Source organism: Lithobates pipiens, unplaced genomic scaffold, assembly GCF_037356315.1.
Source record: "Lithobates pipiens isolate NorthernLeopardFrog02 unplaced genomic scaffold, aLitPip1_a1.2 Scaffold_25, whole genome shotgun sequence".
Lineage (NCBI taxonomy): Eukaryota > Metazoa > Chordata > Amphibia > Anura > Ranidae > Lithobates > Lithobates pipiens.
The window spans coordinates 16,725,348-16,747,392 of NW_027507787.1; the positions used below are offsets into that span (position 1 = coordinate 16,725,348).

The 22,045-nt window shown below is 42.8% G+C and overlaps 1 long non-coding RNA gene across 1 annotated transcript in view; it reads left to right on the forward strand.

Annotated features, from left to right (window-relative positions):
* The first annotated feature begins 368 nt into the window (after positions 1 to 368).
* Positions 369 to 22,045, forward strand: part of LOC143930129 (uncharacterized) — a 124,286-nt gene continuing 102,609 nt past the window's right edge. The window contains exons 1-2 of the long non-coding RNA XR_013262719.1: positions 369 to 424; positions 6,595 to 6,737. This is a non-coding gene — a long non-coding RNA (uncharacterized LOC143930129). The remainder of the gene's footprint in view (positions 425 to 6,594; positions 6,738 to 22,045) is intronic.

Below are 22,045 nucleotides of genomic sequence, written 5' to 3' on the forward strand. Positions count from 1 at the left end.
GTTATCCTTGTTGGATACATATCTGCTTTAATAAGAGGACACTGGTATCTGCCTTGTTAATATACTAGTACCGTATGTTAACAACACCAGTAGCAATGTCCCCACAGATTGTCTCAAGCTTTTAAGAATCATAATAAGCTCACCCCATACTGTTTACTTTGAAAACACTATGGTCTGTGCTCCATACTGACTAAAAGGGGGCGTGTGCACTTCCTCTTGTGAATGCCCTCCCCTTTAATGTATGTCATTTCCTGTGATGTCATTTTCTGTACTGAGGAAGTGCCTGCCTGTTAGGGGCAGGACTTCCTGTTTGTCATTCTTTGGGAGATAATAAAAGGCGATGTTGGGGGTGGGTGCATAAGGATGGAACTGAGAACATAAGAAGGATGGTTGAGTCTGTTCATTGGGATGAATGTGTTGGAAGGTAAGCCTAAAGCATGATATCATTAAGATGGAAATGGGTGCTTATTGGAAGCACAGCAGAATATGGGGCTGTGTGCATAGCAGCCAAATTTCTACGACAGAATGTATGACCATTCTTCCAGAAGCACATTTGTGAGGTCAGGCACTGATGTGAACAAGAAGGCCTGGGTCACAGTCTCTGCTCTAATTCATTCCAAACATGTTCTATCAGGTTGAGGTCAGGCCTCTGTGCAGGCCAGTCAAGTTCCTCTACCCCAAATTTGCTCATGCATGTCTTTACGGACTTTGCTTTGTGCACTGGTGCAAAGTCATGTTGGAACAGGAAGGGGCCATCCCTAAGCTGTTCATACAATGTTGGGAGCATGAACCGGAACCTCAACCGATTTTCACTTAGTGGGGTACTCACTTTTGTTGCCAGCGGTTTACACATTAATGGCTGTGTGTTGAGTTATATTGAGGGGACAGCAAATTTACACTGTTATACAAGCTGTACACTCACTACTTTACATTGAAGTAAAGTGTAATTTCTTCAGTGTTGTCACATGAAAAGATAGAATAAAATATTTACAAAAATGTGAGGGCTGTACTCACTTTTGTAAGATACTGCATATGTACAGCCAAACTTTTAAATTTTTTTTTAACTTTCTTTTAATTTAGAATTGAGTGTTTAGGGGATAGAACTTAGGTCCCACTGGGGAAATTCACCCTGACTCTTGATTCTAATAACCATTGTCTCTGGTATAGAAAGTGATGGGAAATTCAAAATGTTGAGTTATTACAGAAACAATTTCTTTATTAATATAAATCCATACAGCAGGGATAAAACCACCAACGCATTTCACACCGTCAAGGCAGGTGCTTATTCATAGCTAAATTTTAAGGCACTAACAAAGACACATATATACACACACAGACAGACAAACCTGTAAATTGGCTTGATTGAGTATCGGATACACCCACTACAGGTGATGCAATGTTTTAGATTAATGTTGAGGTGAGTCAGCTGGACTTCTCCTCCATATATATACATCCAATTGACTCCTTAAAGGAAAAGATAGAACAATCGCATAGGAAACCAATCAGAAAGCCTAAAATTTATTGGTAACAAACATATAACATAATGAAAACCTAGGCTAGTGGAAAACATCCCAAATCTTTTTAAAAGCTATCAATAAATATAAACATATATGTGCATATATATTTTCTTTGATCGATTAACCACTTTCAGACCGGACCATTTTGCTGGTAAATGACCAGAGGTCTTTTTACAATTTGGCACTGCGCTGCTTTAACTGGTAATTGCGCGGTCATGCAATGTTGTACCCAAACAAAATTTGCGTCCTTTTCTTCCCACAAATAGAGCTTTCTTTTGATGGTATTTGATTGCCTCTGCGATTTTTATTTTTTGCGATATAAATGTAAAAAGACCGCAAATTTTGAAAAAAAATGATATTTTCTACTTTTTGTTATTAGAAAAATCCAATAAACTCAATGTTAGTCATACATTTAGGCCAAAATGTATTCAGCCACATGTCTTTGGTAAAAAAAAAGTCAATAATTGTATATTTATTGGTTTGCGCAAAAGTTGTCACATCTACAAACTAAGGTACGTTTTCTGGAATTTACGCAGCTTTTAGTTTACGACTGCCTATCTCATTTCTTGAGGTGCTAAAATGGCAGGGCAGTACAAAACCCCCCCAAATGACCCCATTTTGGAAAGTAGACCCCCTAAGGAAATTGATAAGAGGCATGTTGAGCCCATTGAATATTTTATTTTTTTGCCTCAAGCGATTGAATAATGACAAAAAAAAATTTTTTTTTTTTTTTTACACAAAGTTGTCACTTAATGATATATTGCTCACACACGCTATGGGCGTATGTGAAATGACACCCCAAAATAAATTCTGCTGCTTCTCCTGAGTACGGGGATACCACATATGTGGGACTTTTTGGGAGCCTAGCCGCGTACGGGGCCCCGAAAACCAAGCACCGCCTTCAGGCTTTCTAAGGGCGTAAATTTTTGAGTTCACTTCTCACTACCTATTACAGTTTTGAAGGCCATAAAATGCCAAGATGGCACAAAACCCCCACAAATGACCCCATTTTAGAAAGTAGACACCCCAAGCTATTTGCTGAGAGGCATGTTGAGTTCATGGAATATTTTATATTTTGCCACAAGTTGCGGGAAAATTACAAACTTTTTTTTTTTTTTTTTTTTTCACAAAGTTGTCACTAAATGATATATTGCTCATGCATGCCATGGGCATATGTGAAATGACACCCCAAAATAAATTCTGCTGCTTCTCCTGAGTACGGGGATACCACATATGTGGGACTTTTAGGGAGCCTAGCCGCGTACGGGGCCCCGAAAACCAAGCACCGCCTTCAGGCTTTCTAAGGGCGTTACAGTTTTGAAGGCCATAAAATGCCAAGATGGCACAAACCCCCCCCCCAAATGACCCCATTTTGGAAAGTAGACACCCCTAAATTTAGGGGTACACTAGTGAGACTAGGTAATAAATGGCGGGTGCCCTGAAACTATAAAAAAATAACTAACCAACCAGCGTCACCTGTAACAGTTATATGGTGATCACTGGTGAAAGGGTTAACTAGGGGGCAATCAGGGGGCTTTATGCGGTAGTATATGGGGGTCCCTGGCGCTATAAAAAGCTGCAGCGAACCTAAATACCTACCTGCCTAACTAGCGTCACCTGTGACACTAATACAGCGATCAGAAAAACGATCGCTTATTAGGCTGGGTTCACACTGGAGCGATGCGGGAACGCCACAAATGCGCGGCGGGTTCCCGCATCGCATGCCTCCCGGCGGCAGTTCACACTGCCCTAAGCGAACTGCTGGGAGTGTCAGTGAAATGTTACTGACACCCCCAGATCAGTTCGCATATCGCAGTGCGATCTGCAAACTCGGATCGCATGGTGTGAACACCCATGCGATCCGATTCTGCTGCGGGCCAAAAAAAGGGTCCCGTGCGAATTTGCGGCAGGTGCGGCGGGTGCGGCGAATGGCTGAACTCGAATCGCACAGAGATCGGATGTGATTTGCACTGCAGTGCAGTGCGAATCACATCCGTTCTCATAAACCGCTGCAATGTGAACCCAGCCTTAGTGACACTGGCGACGGGGGGTGATCACGGGGTTAAACCTTTATTGGGGGGGTTAGGGGGGTACCTTAGAACTAAAGGGGGCTAACCCTAACTGCCCTAACAGTTATTAGTCACAAATGACACCCGCCGGGTGATCAAGGGGTTAAACCTTTATTAGGTAATAAATGGCGGGTGCCCTGAAACTATAAAAAAATAACTAACCAACCAGCGTCACCTGTAACAGTTATATGGTGATCACTGGTGAAAGGGTTAACTAGGGGGCAATCAGGGGGCTTTATGCGGTAGTATATGGGGGTCCCTGGCGCTATAAAAAGCTGCGGCGAACCTAAATACCTACCTGCCTAACTAGCGTCACCTGTGACACTAATACGGCGATCAGAAAAATGATCGCTTATTAGGCTGGGTTCACACTGGAGCGATGCGGAAACGCCGCGAATCCGCGGCGGGTTCCCGCATCGCATGCCTCCCGGCGGCAGTTCACACTGCCCTATGCGAACTGCTGGGAGTGTCAGTGAAATGTTACTGACACCCCCAGATCAGTTCGCATATCGCAGTGCGATCTGCAAACTCGGATCGCATGGTGTGAACACCCATGCGATCCGATTCTGCTGCGGGCCAAAAAAAGGGTCCCGTGCGAATTTGCGGCGGGTGCGGCGGGTGCGGCGGGTGTGGCGGGTGCGGCGGGTGCGGCGAATGGCTGAACTCGAATCGCACAGAGATCGGATGTGATTTGCACTGCAGTGCGGTGCGAATCACATTCGTTCTCATAAACCGCTGCAATGTGAACCCAGCCTTAGTGACACTGGCGACGGGGGGTGATCACGGGGTTAGACCTTTATTGGGGGGGTTAGGGGGGTACATTAGAACTAAAGGGGGCTAACTCTAACTGCCCTAACAGTTATTACAGTCACAAATGACACCAATGCAAAAAAAAAAAAAAAAAATGACATTGGTGTCACTGTGACTGGGGGGCAGGGGTAATTGGGGGGGTGATCGGGGGGTAAAGGGGGGGTGTGAGTGTGCCTGGCATGTTCTACTGTGTGTAGAGTGTTGGTGCAACTCACCGATCCGCTCTCCTCCGTGTCGGAACGAAAAATACCGACACGGAGGAGAGAATACATCACTTCCTCTCCTGTGTTTACATTACAGGAGAGGAAGTGATGTCACGGGGGATTTCTATTCGTCGGGAGCGATCGCGAGGGGGTGGCCATGAATGAATGGCCGCCCCCTCGTCCCGGATCGCTCCCGGACGAAAACCGACCGCCGCAGGCACCTGGCGGGGGCCCGATCGGGCCCCCGACCCGCGGGAGGCAAGGGACGTACATGTAAGCCCTTATGCCTGCCCGTGCCATTCTGCCGACGTACATCGGCGTGCGGCGGTCGGCAACTGGTTAAGAGCCGATTCACACAGGGGCAGCACGACTTGCAGCGCGACTCACAGAGATGACCTGCACACAACTTCAGCGGCGGCTTGCAAAATGACTTCTGTATAGAAGTCAATGCAAGTCGCCTGAAGTCGCCTCAAAAGTAGTACAGGAACCTTTTTCTAAGTCGGAGCGACTTGAGTCATTCCTATTAGAACAGTTCCATAGTACAGAACGGAACGCGACTTGTCAGGCGGCTATGTTGCCTGACAAGTCTCCCTGTGTGACCCAGGTCTGTGGAGTTTTTGGCAGAGAAACCTGTGTGTATCTCACATGAGAGTTTTCAAACGTATATGCAAGAGAAAAGTTATGAAAATAAATTAATGAATAAACATAAAAATTAAAAATTAAATAAATGTCACTCTCCCATGCACACAAGTGAATGAAAAACTGAAGGTGAGGGGAGACTCCATTTACTTCTTGCTATATCCCTGGGTCAGGAACTTAAGGAAAACCTCCCCAATGCAACCTAAAAAACAAAAACAAAACAAAAAAGAAAGAAGAAAAAAAAAAAAAAGGGTTCTCCGTTTGATACAAAAATCCAAAACTCAAAAAAAAAAATTAGTTTATCTTACACTTTAAAGCAGGGATCCACTGCCTCCGACAATTTTTTTTTTTGGGGACAATTAAAATCTATTTAGAGTTTAAATCTGTTACTCACATGTTCCGTTTTTGGTTCTTTGCCCATTGATTTTTCTCAATAAAAGACAGCTTTATATAAAAGATATAGATTATTTCCATCTTGCCTGTGGGCATGTGAAGCGCACAGGCATTCTCTTCTGGGATTCTGTGATGTCCATCTCCCAGCATGCAACGGCCGTTGTAGCTCAGATCTCGCGCATGCGCAGTAAGGTAAGGGAACAAGCACAAAAGATCCCAGGAGACAGTGCGGAACTAGAGGAAATTATGAAATAGCCGCACCAACTCCACCCATAGCGCAATCCCCAGATCCAGGAAATAGACTAAATGTGAAGAAAAACAAAGGTACAGTGAAAAAATAAAAAAAAGTTCAGTTTCATTATTAGAACAGCTATAGAATCGTCAGGAGCTATTGTCTTTAAATGGGGTGGAGCTCCGCTTTAAATGAAATATATAATACTTGCGTATATATAATTTATTATGTTCCGGACTTTGATTTAAGTTGATTGTGGTCAGCTCAGAGAATTATTACTGTCATTTCTGATTCATCGCTGCCCTTTACCCTTATTGAATAAGCCCTTATATTTTACTGACTGGGCAGGAATAGTTCCATAATGGAATAGGAGGGTATAGTAAGTTGGCATGACTTATAATCAAGCCTTCTATCCGATGACCTGTCACAAGTCTGATCTCTGATTCCTACTACTAACAATTTGTCAACTGAAAAGAGAAAAGGGAATGAATAGGGAAATTCATTTTCTTATAAGCGTTTCTTTCAGAAATAGAAGGGATGAATGTAATGCTTTCTCAGAAAAGTAAGCCATCGCATGGGGTGAGGGAGGAGGATTAGACTTGGGTTGTGTGAATGCGCAGTTTACATGAATTATGCAGTGTACTAGATATACATTCCAGGTGGTTTCCTGGAGATTTCTCTTCCTATAGCATTTTATCCGCCATTGTTTCTTTTAATTATTTATTCAATAGGATCTTAAAATTTGAAATCACAGCAATTTGAATCAGAAACCATAACACCCAAGTTGCAGGTAATCCGTGAAATCCGTGAATACATTTTATCCAAGCTGCAACCCTGTCAAAAATCACACAGTGCACTCAGCTGACCTTCAAATGTAAGTAAATCCAAAACTTTTTTGGAGTTTGGATACAGTGTGGAAGGGTTAGAACTGCTGTCAAGTTTTTTTTTTTTTTTTTTTTTTTTTTTTTTGCAGTGGGTGTCCCTACTAGAGAGATTCCTTCTTTATCTGTCCTACTAATTATTGTTTCCAGCACAGAAAATGATAGGACATCCAATATTTCTAACCTGTTGCAAGAACAGGAAGTGAGGGGAAATTATCAAATGGAGACACCTGCTCTGGTGACAGTCTAATATGGGACATGCATTTAGTGACCTCTTACTTTCTGCTGTGTCTCTGGGATGGGAATTTTAGGGAAATCTCCCACATGGGGCACCGACAAAAATAAATAAAAATCTTGCAGGGGTCTAAAGATTTCCTCCATCTATCCAAAGCTAAAATAAAATTATTAATTTTAATTAATTTTAATTTAATTTTTTCATATACAGTATTTTCATGATTATAAATGATTAAAAAATACAATTCAAAAATGTATATCACATTTTTTAGCAAAATCAAAAATATTCAAATGCCATATTGCATATGTATTTTTACTCCACATCTGGAGGTATTTTCAAGGCCAATCCTAAAGCCTTGAAAACATGATGAGAATATCGGATGAATAATGGTCCATAGTCTCATATCGAAAATGAAGAGGTTACTAAAGTTACAAAAATTCTCATACGGCAGAATACAGCTGCAGAAGTGATGTATTGTATTGTATTATAATGTATTCTTTCGTTTCTGAGCATGCGTGGTCTTGGACTTTCATTTTTTATTTATTTTTTTCATTTGAATACTGTACTGATTAAACAATCATACGTTCTGGTACCATACAAGAACATTTTTTGTGTTTGTCCCATCTGATAATTTCACATGGCATGTCGTGATCAGCTCTCAAAAGCTGCATACTAATAATCAGATTATCATATGATTGGTTCGAAAGGTATTTTTCATCCAATTTTCTGAACGTGTGTCTTTACACAGTTCAATTGTTGAAGCTCAAATTACACACATAGCTGTACACTCATTACAATACTCTCTTAATGCAGACCTTAGGATGGAACACTTACTACACTATTTTCTTACTGGGCATACATGGATCGAAATTCGTCTGGAACTTATCCTGGAGTTTACGATATTGGTTCTCTCCTTCAGGGGTAGGAGGTTACAATGGGATGTAAATTCGTCTATAATTAGCAAAAGAAAATGTGTAAGGATATATATTTATAACAAGAATCAATTTCACAAGAATTTACATTTTATTGTTACACATATATACTAACCATATATATTGCATAAACATTTAAACTATCTTGCATCCAATTAAAAAACGCTAAGAACAGACTATGGCCAGAAAGTCCACCCAGATTCCAGTCCTGAAAGATGCAGCTGCAGCCCAGGGCGCAAACGAGGTCACCCACAAAGGGCGTCCCGAGGGATCCCCTCTAGTTATCTTTAATGTGTGTTGGGCAACAGAAATCGCTAAGGAAAAAGAGGAAAGGTAAAGGCAGCTAGTCCCATACAATAGACCAAATGATTATAAAAAATCCATCTGACCATTGTGTCAGATTTGGATCGTCATATAGGTATGCAAATACATGTGATATAAACATATTATGAGGCATGGAGATTATCTACCCAAGCATGCATATGTATTAGGGAGGAACCCTGGGACTCATTCCAAAGTTAAAAGCCTCAGATGAACAGGATTATTTCTGGATGTACCCGAGAGACAAACAACCTATAGTGAGGTAAGTAAAGAATAAGTAACTCAGAAGAAAAGTGAACCGTCATACCGCCTCATAAACAGACCTTAAAGTAACCTCTACGGGACATAGTATATACACAGGATTAAAGTATTTACCTGAAAATATGGCTAGTATATGGATTGGTCCCAGGTGTTGCACACAAGCTGCATGATAGCGTTTGTGTGTCAGCACCATGCTTTAAGTGTATGAATGAATGAATGAATGAAATACTTATATAGCGCACAATGCGAACTGAATCGCCTCTAGTGTATGGGTAAGGGCTGGAACGGCCAATCTTCATCAGTGGTGTATGGTGAGGAGGGGCTTACGGAATGCCCCCCGGGACAATGGCATGCGAAGGGCACCTCCGCCCTGACCATCTTAGAAAGATGGAGAGGGAGAGAGGTGTCCTGGCATGTAAACACGTTGGAGCATCAGCGCTGGTGGTGACGTGAGGGCAACTTGGTCCTGCGTCATCCTCCCGTGGCGCATGCACATGGTCATGGCAACCGGACGCTGTCCAGCCGCCATACCACAGAGGAGAGAGGCCGGACACGTCACAGGGGCATAAACGGCCTCCGTGCGCCGAGCGAGAGACCAATGGGCATGTGCCCATGCAGCACACAGCAACATCCCATCGAAATCTAGGGGAGATCAGGTTTCAAAAAACGGGAAAGAAGCAGACATTATTTACAAAGTCCCACATACAAAAATAAGGATATCTGTTATGATGATAGACACGCCAAGAAACCTAAGGGGTTGATCGTAAAAATAGTAATAATAATTATGTATTTGTCATTTTGGCAATCATTACAGAACATATACAGGAGAATCTGAATAAATGTTTGTTAAGCAATTCATTATTGTTATACATTAACCCTCAGCAACAGGAAAGGAGTACTTGTCAGAATTAAAAGGTTCCCAATCACAAATAGACAATTCTGAGTAGCAAGAAATAGTGAACACAATTTTGCATTATTAATCATGCTAAGTTGGATTACCCTAAAGGCTCATTGTTGGTTATTGATTGTGTTTATTAGGGGGGGATCACATGGCTCCCATTCAGATATCCCTAAAGTGCATCCCTCCAGGAAAGGCCTGAAGGAGACAGAACCATTGAGTCCAGGAGGTTGGGTGACATTTAGGTGGAAAATCCACCTCTGTTCGTGCTGTAACAGAGTCTCGTTCCAGTCTCCTCCACATATACCTGGGTGTAAACGGTCGAGGATTAGGAAGGAGACTCTGGGACAGATCCCATTGTGTATGTTGGTAACATGTCTACCAAGGGGTAAGCTTGGATTACATGTCTTCATTGAGGCAATATGACGATACGCCTTTCGCCAGAATTCTTGTATCGTCTTACCAACATAAAAGCATGCACATTCACATAGGAGGAGATACACAACCCCTGGAGTTTTGGCAGTTAGCATAATGACAAGGTTTGTACCGTACACCATTTGGAAGTATAATGTTTTTGGATGTATTGAGGAAACGACAATAGTTGCAGGCCCCACATGTGAATGTTCCTGCACTTTTGCAGGGGTCCTTCTGCCTGTCTGCTTTGAATTCACTGGAAGTCAGCTGATCACGCAAGGATCTGGCTCGTCTGAAAGTAAATGAGGGAAGATTAGGCACAAAGGGACTTATTATAGGATCCAAAGTGAGGACATGCCAATACTATTTTACTAAACGTTTGATTTTCTTGTGTTGGTTGGAGAATTTTGTAATAATGGATATTGGAGTCCTGGTGCAGGCTCTCTTAAATGCTTTCTTCAAGCAGTATAGTATTAGAGTAACTGCGTGCTAGGAGCCTGGCTTCCAGTGAGTCAGCTTCCCTCTCAAATACTTCATTATCCGAGCAGTTTCTCCTGATCCTCAGATACTGACTATAAGGTATAGATGAAATTAATGCTTGAGGGTGGAAGCTGTTGCATGTAAAATAATTACCTGCCGTGGGCTTCCTATAAAGGCTACTGCTTAGTAAGCCATTAGGGTCCTTGTGAATAGTTACATTGAGGAAGGTGATAGATGCCTTATCCCGTGTCATGGTAAAACTTAAATCAAAGTAATTTTAATTACTTTTATGCAGGAATGGTTGTAATGAATCAATGGATCCATTCCACACGAGAAAAATATTGTTGATGTAACGATACCATACAACAATGTTGCTCATGAAGGGAATCATATCTTCTGATAGGTTAATCATACGTTCCCACTCTCCCAGGTACAGATTGGCGTACGATGGGGCACAAGAGGTCCGGGGTCACCCATTTACGTCACTGGATGGCCCTGCCCTCAGTTATACAAGATATGTCACAAGCAAAGAAGTGTCACACGGTGGGAACCTCCCATGGAGGCAGGTCGGTTAAGGATTTTTTTTACCTTTTTTCGGTCCATCGCGGCGTGATAGAAGAAGATGAATGGACAGCCTGGGACTTTTTTTCTTTTTTTAAATAAAAGACTTGTCCGCTGTGTCTTGTTGTTTTTAACATTTTGACACTTCTTTTGTGAAATGGTAGGGGTACATTTGTACCCCGTTACCATTTCACACTGGGGGAGGCTGGGATCTAAGGGTCCCCTTGTTAAAGGGGGCATCCAGATTCCTATAAGCCCCCGCCCGCAGACCTCCACAACCACCAGGCAAGGGTTGTGGGGAAGAGGCCCTTGTCCTACCATCTACCCCAAAGCAACTTCCCCATGTTGAGGGCATGTGTCCTAGTATGGTTCAGAAGGGGGCGCTCTCTCGCCCCCCCTCTTTTCCTGCGGCCTGCCAGGTTGTGTGCTTGGATAAGGGTCTGGTATGCATTTTCGGGGGGGACCCCTACACCTACACCATTTTTTAAAATTTTGGCGGGGGGTTCCCCTTAAAATTCATATCAGACCAGAAGGGCCTGGTATGGATTTTAGGGGTACCCCCATGCAATTTTTAAAAAAAATTTGGTTCGGGGGGATTACCTGTTTGCAAAATTTTATAACAAAATATAAAAATGTTTTAAAAATGTGGTCTTTTTAAAAAATTTTAAACAAAAAATAAAAACCACAGAGGTGATCAAATACCACCAAAAGAAAGTTATATTTATGGGGGAAAAAAATCATCATTTGGGTACAGTGTTGTATGACCGCGCAATTGTCATTCATAGTGTGACGGTGCTTAAAGCTGAAAATTGCTCTGGACAGAGGGGGGTTTAAGTGTCCAGTAAGCAAGTGGTTAAAGGAGTATTTAAATTTTATTGTTTCACTTTAAACATTAAACAAATCACTTCTACTGAAAAAACTTCAGTTTTTAAAACTTTTTTTGCATTGATACATGTCCACTGGGGCAGGACCCAGGTCCCCAAACACTTTTTATGACAATAACTTGCATATAAGCCTTTAAATTAGCACTTTTGATTATTCGTGTTTGTGTCCTATAGACTTTAATGGTGTTCGTGTGTTCTGCCAAATTTTTTGACTGGTCGGTGTGTTCTGGTGCGAACCGAACCGGGGGGGGGGAGGGGGGTTGGTGTTCGGCTCATCCCTAGTTGTAACCTCCTACCCCTGAAGCAGAGAACCAATACCATAAACTTGAAACGTGTTGGGTATATCTGTTTATACCATATTCCCAACAGACCAATGGTGGTTGTCAACTGTTTTTACTTTATTGCGTTCATCTGTACAGCATATTTTTAAGTATTGTATCTCATCTTTTTTAACCTTGATCAATTAAAATTTATATTTTTTGCACTTCTTTGTGATCGTATAGTTGTTCACTGCCCCCTAAAAGCCCCACATAGAGGAATTTTTATTTACTTATCCTGGAGTGTACATCTGTGGGGGTCCAATGGCAAGGATCACAACACAGTCTATTGCATCCTGAGCTGATGAAGATGACCCTTTTGCATGCCTGTACAGATCAGTACACCCCTGTGAATAAGGCCACAGTCACATAGGAAAAAGTTATGATAAATTCAAAATGTGATTGCTGAAAATACACTACAATTTCCCTTTAAGCAGACTGTCAGCTAGCGATAGTCAAACTAATAAATAATAAATACTAAATGCATTTAATAAACAATCAATTAAATGTGCTTATATATCAGGAATACAATCCATAACTTCAGGAATTATTGTGGTGACGCACATATTCCTGCACATTACCTGGGTGTAGCGAGCCACCAAGTGAAAATCTGTGGATGTCACAGTGACTCAGCTAGATTGAGCTCTCCGTCCCTTTCTTTTACAGGTTTGACAGTATTACTGAAACATTGTATCACAGCACAAGGAAACAAAGGTATCTGCTCTACTGAAATGTAACCAAAGCGAATCAGTTCTGTAGCTCAGATGACCTGCAGTTCCAGACTATACAGCACACCCCACATCTGTCAAAGAAGTCAAAATGAATTATTGTAAATGACTTGCTAAGCTATTGCTAGACTTTCTAGGCTTCACAAGTTTGTTGCATAATTGCAGCAAGTCTGCATTACGTGACTCCAGATCAACTTTCTTTGCAAACATTCTGCAAGTCTATGCACATTCTGGTTCATTTACGTTGTGCAATAGTCATCCCACCACAGGGGGCACTGTGGCTGAATTTTCATGCTATAGACTTGCAGAGCTCTTGTTGTAGACCCACAACTGCTACTTTGTTCTTGCTAGAGACTTGCCACGCAAATTCGGGACAAATTGGAAAAGTGTCAACTAGAAATTGTGCTTCAAGTGCATTGCAAGTGTACAACTTGCCCTGTGAAAATGTGCAGCAAGTTATCACACTTAAAATTCAACACTGCCACAAATTTGTGGCGAATTATCCTTGCTATCTGGGTATGAATTATTTAGCTATTTTATAATAAACAAACAAAGCAGAAATTGTGTCATTTAAACCTGTATTTTTTATGATAACTTAAATCGTATATATACCATAACAATAGATTTCTCTTATTTGCTCACTTTTGTCTGTTAAAGGATAAGTTCCTCTTTAAATAAATAACATTTTAGAAATTTTTGCAGGAAAAAATATGCATTGATTTTTTTTTTTCAGAGGGATCTGCAGAGCATTGCGCCTGCAGTCGGTAGATCATGAGTGCATTGTCAGGCTCCTGCGGACACATCCTCCAGCTTTGTACCCACACCTCTATATGAGATTTCTGTTACTAAGCTGTAGGAAGTGTGAATAAACTACAAGGGCACTTTATTGAGAATTACAAGTCGTCTGCTGTGGTGAAAGATGGGAGTTGTAGTTGCTTTATTGAAAGATCTCTGTGAATGACAGGGCTGTGTGGGTGGAGCCTGATTTTGAAATGTGACAGCTGCTGTGGGGAGAGGATCCCTTGTCCACAGTTGGGAGGGGCATTTGTGAGCAGTAGCTGGAGCATATTGCATGTTACACCCCAAATATAGGTGTAACATGCTCCAAAAGCTAGACCTGTCCTTTAACTACCCGAGTGAAAGTATTTTATTTTGTATGTTTGACAAGTACAAAAAAAGTAGCTCTTCATCTAGCCAGACAATTTGTGAGCTGAAAAAAAAAAACGAATGCAGCCACTACACCTAAGGACCAGTAAGCTGTAGGTTTTTGTTCTTGGGTTTAGATAAGCTTTAAATCTGAATGTTCAAATTCTTGCATAAGCCAAGAAAGGACCAGTTCTCTTTCAACAATAATTCATTTTGACTTCTTTGACAGATGTTGGGTGTGCTGTATAGTCTGGAACTGCTTTGCTTACATTTCAGTACAGCGGATACCTTTGTTTTCTTGTGCTGTGATACAATGTTTCAGTAATACATGTCAATCCTATGAAATAGGGGTAGGCAACCTCCGGCACGCAAAGCCTATTTTGCTGGCACTCGACTCCATCCCCATCAGCAGAGCAGCACAGGGAAGTGTCAGTGACACACTAATTCATTCCAATTTCAGACTTCCTCATGCCGCACCTGCACTGAGGGGGAGGCACTGTGCCCTCACACATTGTGAAAGATGGGAAACATTGTTTGGTTCTCTAACTTTGCTGTAGCTGCGATCGTCAGCTTTTATGATGGGGAAGAGATTAGGTGCAGTTCTGCTATGGCGGGGGGGGGGGGGGGGAGGCAGTCCCTGTTTCCAGGAGGAAGAGGACTGTCTTGGCCACTGCTACAGCCAATCACAGTCCTGCTAGACCCATCCACCATCTGGAGGAAGATGACTCTCTTGGTTGCCACTACCTATCTCACAAAGAAGGGATTTCACTGTGATTGAGAAACCCACAATCAGGTGACAGTTTGTGGAATTACTGTTGAGCTTCTGGGAACTTTGTTGAAATTATTCCTCATCCTTTGTGTCACTTTTTCTTTTTTTTTAAATATATTTTTATTAAAATTTTGTGTCAACATACACATACAAAAGGTAGAAATCCACAGGTGATTCACAGCATTATAATATTACATATGTACACTAAAGTGCATAATAAACAGTTTTCATTTATAATGTCTCCTGTATTCACTAATATGAATTACCATGAAAGTGCACTATATAATTCTTTGATTGTATGACCATCGGGTGGGTGGGTGTCCCGTTTTTTGAATATTTCCTCTGTTGGGGCCACTACCTATCTGGCTATTTGTCTCATGGAACTAAAGGAGGGATCCCCTGGGGGTGGATTTTAAAGGCACATACAACTTACTTAGAAAACAATACAAAAATATTTTATTTCATAAAACAGATAGAAGAATAGTATACATGCAAAATATATCTCTGGGTACAGTTGTGAAGACAGTGTTGATAACAATATACACCACTTGATTATGCAGTATAGGTCATGTAGGTATAGTCACCCTACGCGTTTTCGGAGCTTAATAAAGCATATCCTTCTTCAGGGGTGTAGATACAACATTTACATGGAATCTAATGAATAACAGGGAACACAATGTTAAAACCAGATCACAACCAAACAGATGTACAGGTATACATAAGGCGGTTGATTACAGAGGAAAAGGGTTTACCAATAATACTTACAATACTCGTGGTGGGGTTAGTAATGTCCCAAAGATATTATTGAATAAAAATAGGAGACTGTAGATGCCCTCATGTGTAGAAATTGCTTTGCCAGTGTTCAAAGCACATCCCAAATGTGTGTGCAGAAGGGCAGGTGGCAGGTATAACAGCGACCTTATACAGGTAGTGCAGACCAAAAAGTAGTCCAGTGAACTTGAACTAAAGAGGCACACCGCCCTGAAATACCCTAGAAAAGGGAAAATGGCAGGGAAACAAAATGTAATAAGGAGGGAGCCAATTAGGCGGGGAAACACTGAGGCTGATGATAAAGTGCTGGATAACAACATAAAATTGTGTAATATAGTGTATTATTATGTATAAAGCTTATAGTATCCAGTGCATATGGTGCAAAGCTATGTTACAGAAAAATAGATGCACCGATGTAAGGTATATATTGTAATAGGGGGATATAGATAAAGAAAATAAATAATACCAATAAAGACAAAAACGTCTCTATATATATGCATCCATCCCTGCATATTAGAGTATGGAATAAATTTGTTTCAAAAGTGGGGTACAATACATAGATCGAAGTGAAATTACCCCTGGTCATTATAGGGGTGATATTGGGGGTATCAGATCCCAGTAGGGGAAAAACCCCAGCTCCACAGTGTGTATATATACTCCAGACCAGACATGTGAGTGGGTAGTAGTGAGAGTAACAGATCCCAGTAAGGAGGAGACCCCAACACTGTGGTACAAAGTGTACATTTAGATCACTACTTTATGATGCAGAGGAGTCAGGGATAAAAGGCAAATCGTCCGACTGGCATTCCGCATGTGGGATCTGTAGGACGCCAGACGGGCAAGTGCCTGTTATAAAGGTAAAACGGAACTCTGATCAACTGGTGCTAAACTGATTGAGAGATGAGTATCCAGCGGGAGTCAGCTCCCTGGGCGGTGTGTGCGCTACCACGCCCCCAAAGCTGCGCCAGCCATAGAACACTGGCGCCGAGGCCGGGGCCACGCCCACCGCACCCAACGCCACCACGTAGCCCACCCGGCGGACAGAGCATGTCTGCCAGAATAGCAAGATGGTGCCAGCGCGCAGCCCACATAGCCATGCCCCCGGCACACGCGTCAGAGGCTAGCGACGCCGGAGCGAGGCCCCGCCCACTCCTCCCACTGACATAGAAGGTCCAGCGGACAGCGCATGTCCGTTGGAGCAGCAAGATGGGGAACAGACGGCATTGAAAGTGCCTGTCAGTGTCCCCATCTCCCAAGCCGCCCACAGAAATCATCTCGGGCTGCTTGGTGTACTTGGCGAACCCCGCCAACAGCATCCCAATGTAGAAAGAATGAAATTTGACAGAAAGACAGGAATTTTAAATTGAAGTACAAAGAATTCAATTAAAGCACAGGAATTTTTTTCTAAGCTAAAGGGTAAAAAAGATAAAAAGGTAGTCAAGTATCCTTAAATTTTAGAGGTCAGTTATATTGGCTGCACGAGGCCACCTTCACTCTTTAAAGGTACAAAAAAAAAACACACAAAGGTGTTTAGAACACTGGCAAAATAGAACAGAAATAAAGTACATCACTGACAGCCAGCTCTATTGTTAAATTAAAACACATGCATAGCCAAAATCTCAAAAAAGAGGATTAGATAGTAGTACATAGTAGATGACTCGTATATATACACAACGTATAGGCAGAGTGGAAAACAAATGACCATACAGATGTGCCAAATGATAATACAGTAGCTATAACTCCAACGTTCTCTACCCCCTGAAACAAACCCTTCCAAAAACGGTTTAAACCAAATGGCCTCATTAAGACCCGGGGCCTGGGTGTTTTTTTAAAGAATGGATCCATCTGGATTCCATCTGCAGGAGAATTTTGTTCCAATCACCCCCCTGGGATTTGGATGGACCCTATCTAGAATGAGGAATTAAATTTTAGGGAATTTCCCCCTATGAACTAGGCTGGTGTGACGGCCTAGGGGAAGATCTGGATCAGAGGTACGCATACTGTTAATGTGCCTCTATGCATGTTTCCAAAATTCCTGTTTGGTTTTGCCAACATAGAAACAACTGCACTCACAAAGGAGCAAATATATTACACCAAATGTGCGGCAGTTGACAAAGTGTTTGAGGTGGAAAAGTGGATTTCTATGTGTCAACATAAATCTACAGTAATGACATTTGGCGCACATGAAGGTACCTTTGTATTTACAATGTGTAGAATTAGTGGTGTCTCGGAATTCACTTTTCACAAGGATATCTCCAATGGATGTAGCTCGTTTAAACGTAAATTAGGGTTTTGGTGTCACAATTTTACCTATAATTGGATCACATGTAAGGAGGTGCCAATATTTAACAATTATTTTCTTAACCTGCTCGTGTTGGTTGCTAAATTTAGTTATGATTCTGATATCCTCAGTTTCCTTTTTTGGTTTATTGCAGTGTATAAGGTCGGTTCTTTTATAAAGATAGGCTCGTTTGAAGGCACGCTTCAGGGAGGTATGGGAATAGCCCCGCAAAAGCAATCTATTGCGGAGCTGATTAGCCTCCTCCCAGAATGCGACCTCGTCTGAGCAATTGCGCTTGACCCAGAGGTACTGGCTGTATGGGATAGAATTAATTAAAGGTTTAGGGTGAAAGCTTGACGCATATAGGATAGAATTGCCTGCAGTTGGCTTCCTAAATAGTTTGCTTGACACGATACCAGATTCACCCCTATAGATCTCCACATCAAGGAAAGTGATCCGATCAGGGTCAGAATTCATAATGAAATGTAAATTGAAATTATTTTTATTAATTCTCAAGAGCCACTGTTCCAGCAAGTCCTGGGGGCCATCCCAGATGATGAAGATTTCGTTGATGTACCGGTACCAGCAAATGATGTGGTCCGAGTACATCGACAGGTCTTCATCATCAAGGACCATTGCCTCCTATTCCCCCAGGTACAGGTTTGCGTAGGGTGGGGCACAACAAGTCCCCATTGCTACCCCCTGTACCTGGAGGAAGTGGGAGCCGTTGAAAGTAAATACATTGTGTTGTAAAATGAAATCTAAAATTGAAACAATAAACTCTCTGTATCTAGGGTCAATCTCAGGGTTCCTGGATAAAAAATGTTGAACGACTGCTATCCCCTTGTCATGAGGGATAGAATTGTAAAGGGATTCTGCATCCACTGTTACAAAGATCGCATGATCTGGAATAGTTAAAGAATCAATAATTTGAAGAAAATGGAGGGTATCCTTGACAAAGGAGGGCATTGAAAAAACGAATGGTTTAAAAAATTCGTCCACTAGTTTGCTAGTGTTGTCACTGAGTGAGCCAACCCCTGAAATGATTGGCCTACCAGGGGGGTTGTTTGCATTTTTGTGAATTTTTGGTAGAGCATAGAAGACAGGGACGCGTGGGAATTTGTTTTTCACAAATTCCCAAGTTTGTTGGGTGATAATTTGGTTCGAAAAGGCCAAGTCAATGATAGCATAAAATTCAAGAGTGTACTTTTTTACAATATCGGCTGGGACCCAACGGTACCAGTCGGTGTTGCCAAGTATTTTGTTGTACATTTCAATGTATGTTGTGTTGTCCAAAAGGACAATATTCCCTTCCTTATCTGATGTTTTAATTGTAATGTTTCTACACCACCTGCCCTTCTGCACACAAATTTGGGAATCTGCTTTGAACACTGACAAAGCTATTTCTACACGTGAGGGCATCTACAGTCTCCTGTTTTTATTCAATAATATCTTTGGGACATTACTAACCCCACCACAAGTATTGTATGTATTATTGGTAAACCCTTTTCCTCTGTAATCAACTGCCTTATGTATACCTGTACATCTGTTTGGTTGTCATCTGGTTTTAACATTGTGTTCCCTGTTATTCATTAGATTCCATGTAAATGTTGTATCTACACCCCTAAAGAAGGATATGCTTTATTAAGCTCCGAAACGCATAGGGTGACTATACCTACATGGACTATACTGCATAATCAAGTGGTGTATATTGTTATCAACCCAGAGATATATTTTACGTGTATACTACTATTCTATCTGTTTTATGAAATAAAATATTTTTGTATTGTTTTCTAAGTAAGTTGTACGTGCCTTTAAAATCCACCCCCAGGGGACCCCTCCTTTAGTAACTATTGTTTTGGATGTGGCACAACTGATTCACGCAGCCCTGCCGTACCATCTGTTTGTCTCATGGAAGGGTTAACGGACTGACCAGATTTTGTAGAAGGTTTTGATGTTTTTCCTAACCTCGAATGTAAGTTTATATATGGGTATTGCATCATTGATCAGTTGTAGCCACAGAGATTTCAGAGATGTCTGTGATCCCTTCCATGACAATAGTATGGTTTTCTTCACATAAAAGTGAAGGATATGAAGGAGCCTTTTGCCATGGGTTGAAATGTGGAGATCCCCAAAAATTCCCAGCAGGCAACTCTTGGGGTGCAGAATGTTTGGGAGGCCTATTGTTGAGATAAAAGTCCCCACTTCTGTCCAAAAGGGCTGGACTATTGAGCAGGTCCAGAAACAATGTAAAAAATCTGCCTCTTGGCCACAGCCCCTAAAGCATTCTGCTGTGATTGTTAGTCCCAGTTTATGTAACCTAGCAGGGGTTCGGTGGGAGAGATGAAGAATTTTAACATTAGGGATGCGGTCCCTAGATGATATCACTGATGTTTTGTATGTTTCGCTAAATTCTGTCCAGTCTCCTTTGTGTCACGTAGACGGCTTTCACACCGAGCCGCTAGGGGCGTAGGCAATAAAACACCGCTATTATTAGTGCCGTTTTACCGTCGGATTTGCGGTGCATTTCGGCCGCTAGCAGAGTGCTTTTAACCCACGCTAGCGGCCGAGAAAGGGTTAAAACTGCCCCCAATGCACCGCAATAGCGGCGTTTTGCCTGCAGTATAGCCACGCTGCCCCATTAATTTCAATGGGCAGGAGCGGGAAACACACCGCTCCTTCACTGCTCCAAAGAACCTGCTGACTTTCCCTGACGTCCTGCCAGCGTACCGCTCTGGTGTGAAAGCCCCAGGGCTTTCACACTGGAGACAATGGAGCAGCAGTTTGAAGGCAGATTGCAGGTGCTATTTTTAATGCTATTGCGCCTGCAATACGCCCTCGGTGTGAAAGGGGTTTTACTACTGAACCCCTGCACTCTGTGTGTCCCTTTAAGCCAGAACCAGTGTTCAGCACAATGAAAAGCACACCCAACGTTTTCTCATCCATGGGGGCCCAACTTATGATCCTGCACACAGGCCCACTGCTTTCAGAAAATGCCCCTGACCTCAGCTAATCATTGCGCATCCATTCCAGATGCTTGTATGTGACATCACATACATCACATACAAGCATGTGGGCTGGATGCGAGAGTTGGATCCGCAGAATGAGTGTGCCAAGATAGGTAGATGTTTCTCATCTCTGCTTCCTTTCACCACTCTGCATATCACGCGTGTCATAGATGAGAAGATCATACAGCGGTGGAGCAGATGAGCAGGAGGGTACAGAGGTGGGGAAAATGAGCAGGAGGGGTTCAGAGATGGAACAGAAGAGCAGGAGGGTACAGAGGGGGGCAGATGTGCAGGGAGGTACAGTGGTGGAAGAGATGAGAAGGGGGTTCAGCAGTGGGACAGAAGAGCAGGGGGGGGGGGGGTTAGTGTAGGGCCAGATGAGCAGGGGGTTCAATGTTGGGGCAGAAAAGCAGGGGAGTAGAACAGTGGAGCAGATGTGGAAGGAGGTGTATTGGTGGGGCAGGGGTGCAGGAGGGTACAGAGGTGAGACAGATGTGCAGATGGGTTCAGTGGACAGATGAGAATGTGATTCAGTAGTGAGACAGAAGAGCATAGGGATATGGCAGTGGAGGTACAGTGGTGGGGCAGATGAGAAAAGGGGTACATTGATGGGGCAGATGAGAGGGGGGGGTTACATTGATGGGGCAGATGAGCAGGGAGGGTTACAGTGGTGGGACAGAAGGGCAAGGGGGTACAGTGGTGGGGCAGATGTGCAGGAAGTACAGTGGTGGGAGGAATGAGAAGGGGGTTCAGCGGTGGGCCAGAAAAGCAGTGGGGTAGAGTGATGGGGCAGATGAGAAAGGGGTTACAGTGGTGGGAGAGATGAGCAGGGGGGTTCAGTGTTGGGCCAGATGAGAAGGAGGTTACAGTGGTGGGAAAGATGAGCAGGGGGGGTTCAGTGTTGGGGCAGAGGAGAAAGGTCATACATTGGTGGAAAAAATGAGCAAGGGGTTACACAGCAGTGTGGCAGAGGAGCAGGGGGTACAAAGGTGAGGCAGAAGAGCAGGGGGAACAGAGGTGGGACAGATGTGTAGAAGCTACAGTCAGGGGGCAGATGAGAAACGGTGTTACAGGGTGGCGCATATGAGAAGTAAAGTTCAGTGTTAGGACAGATGAGATGCAGGGTAGTGCAGGGGTGGGGCAGATGTGCATGGGGTTACAATAGTGGGGCAGATGAGAAAGGGAAACATTGGTGGGGCAGATGAACAGGGTGGTACAGTGGTGGAGCAGATGAGCAGGGGGTTACAGCAGTGGGCAGAGGAGCAGGGGGTACAGAGGTGGGGCAGATGTGCAGA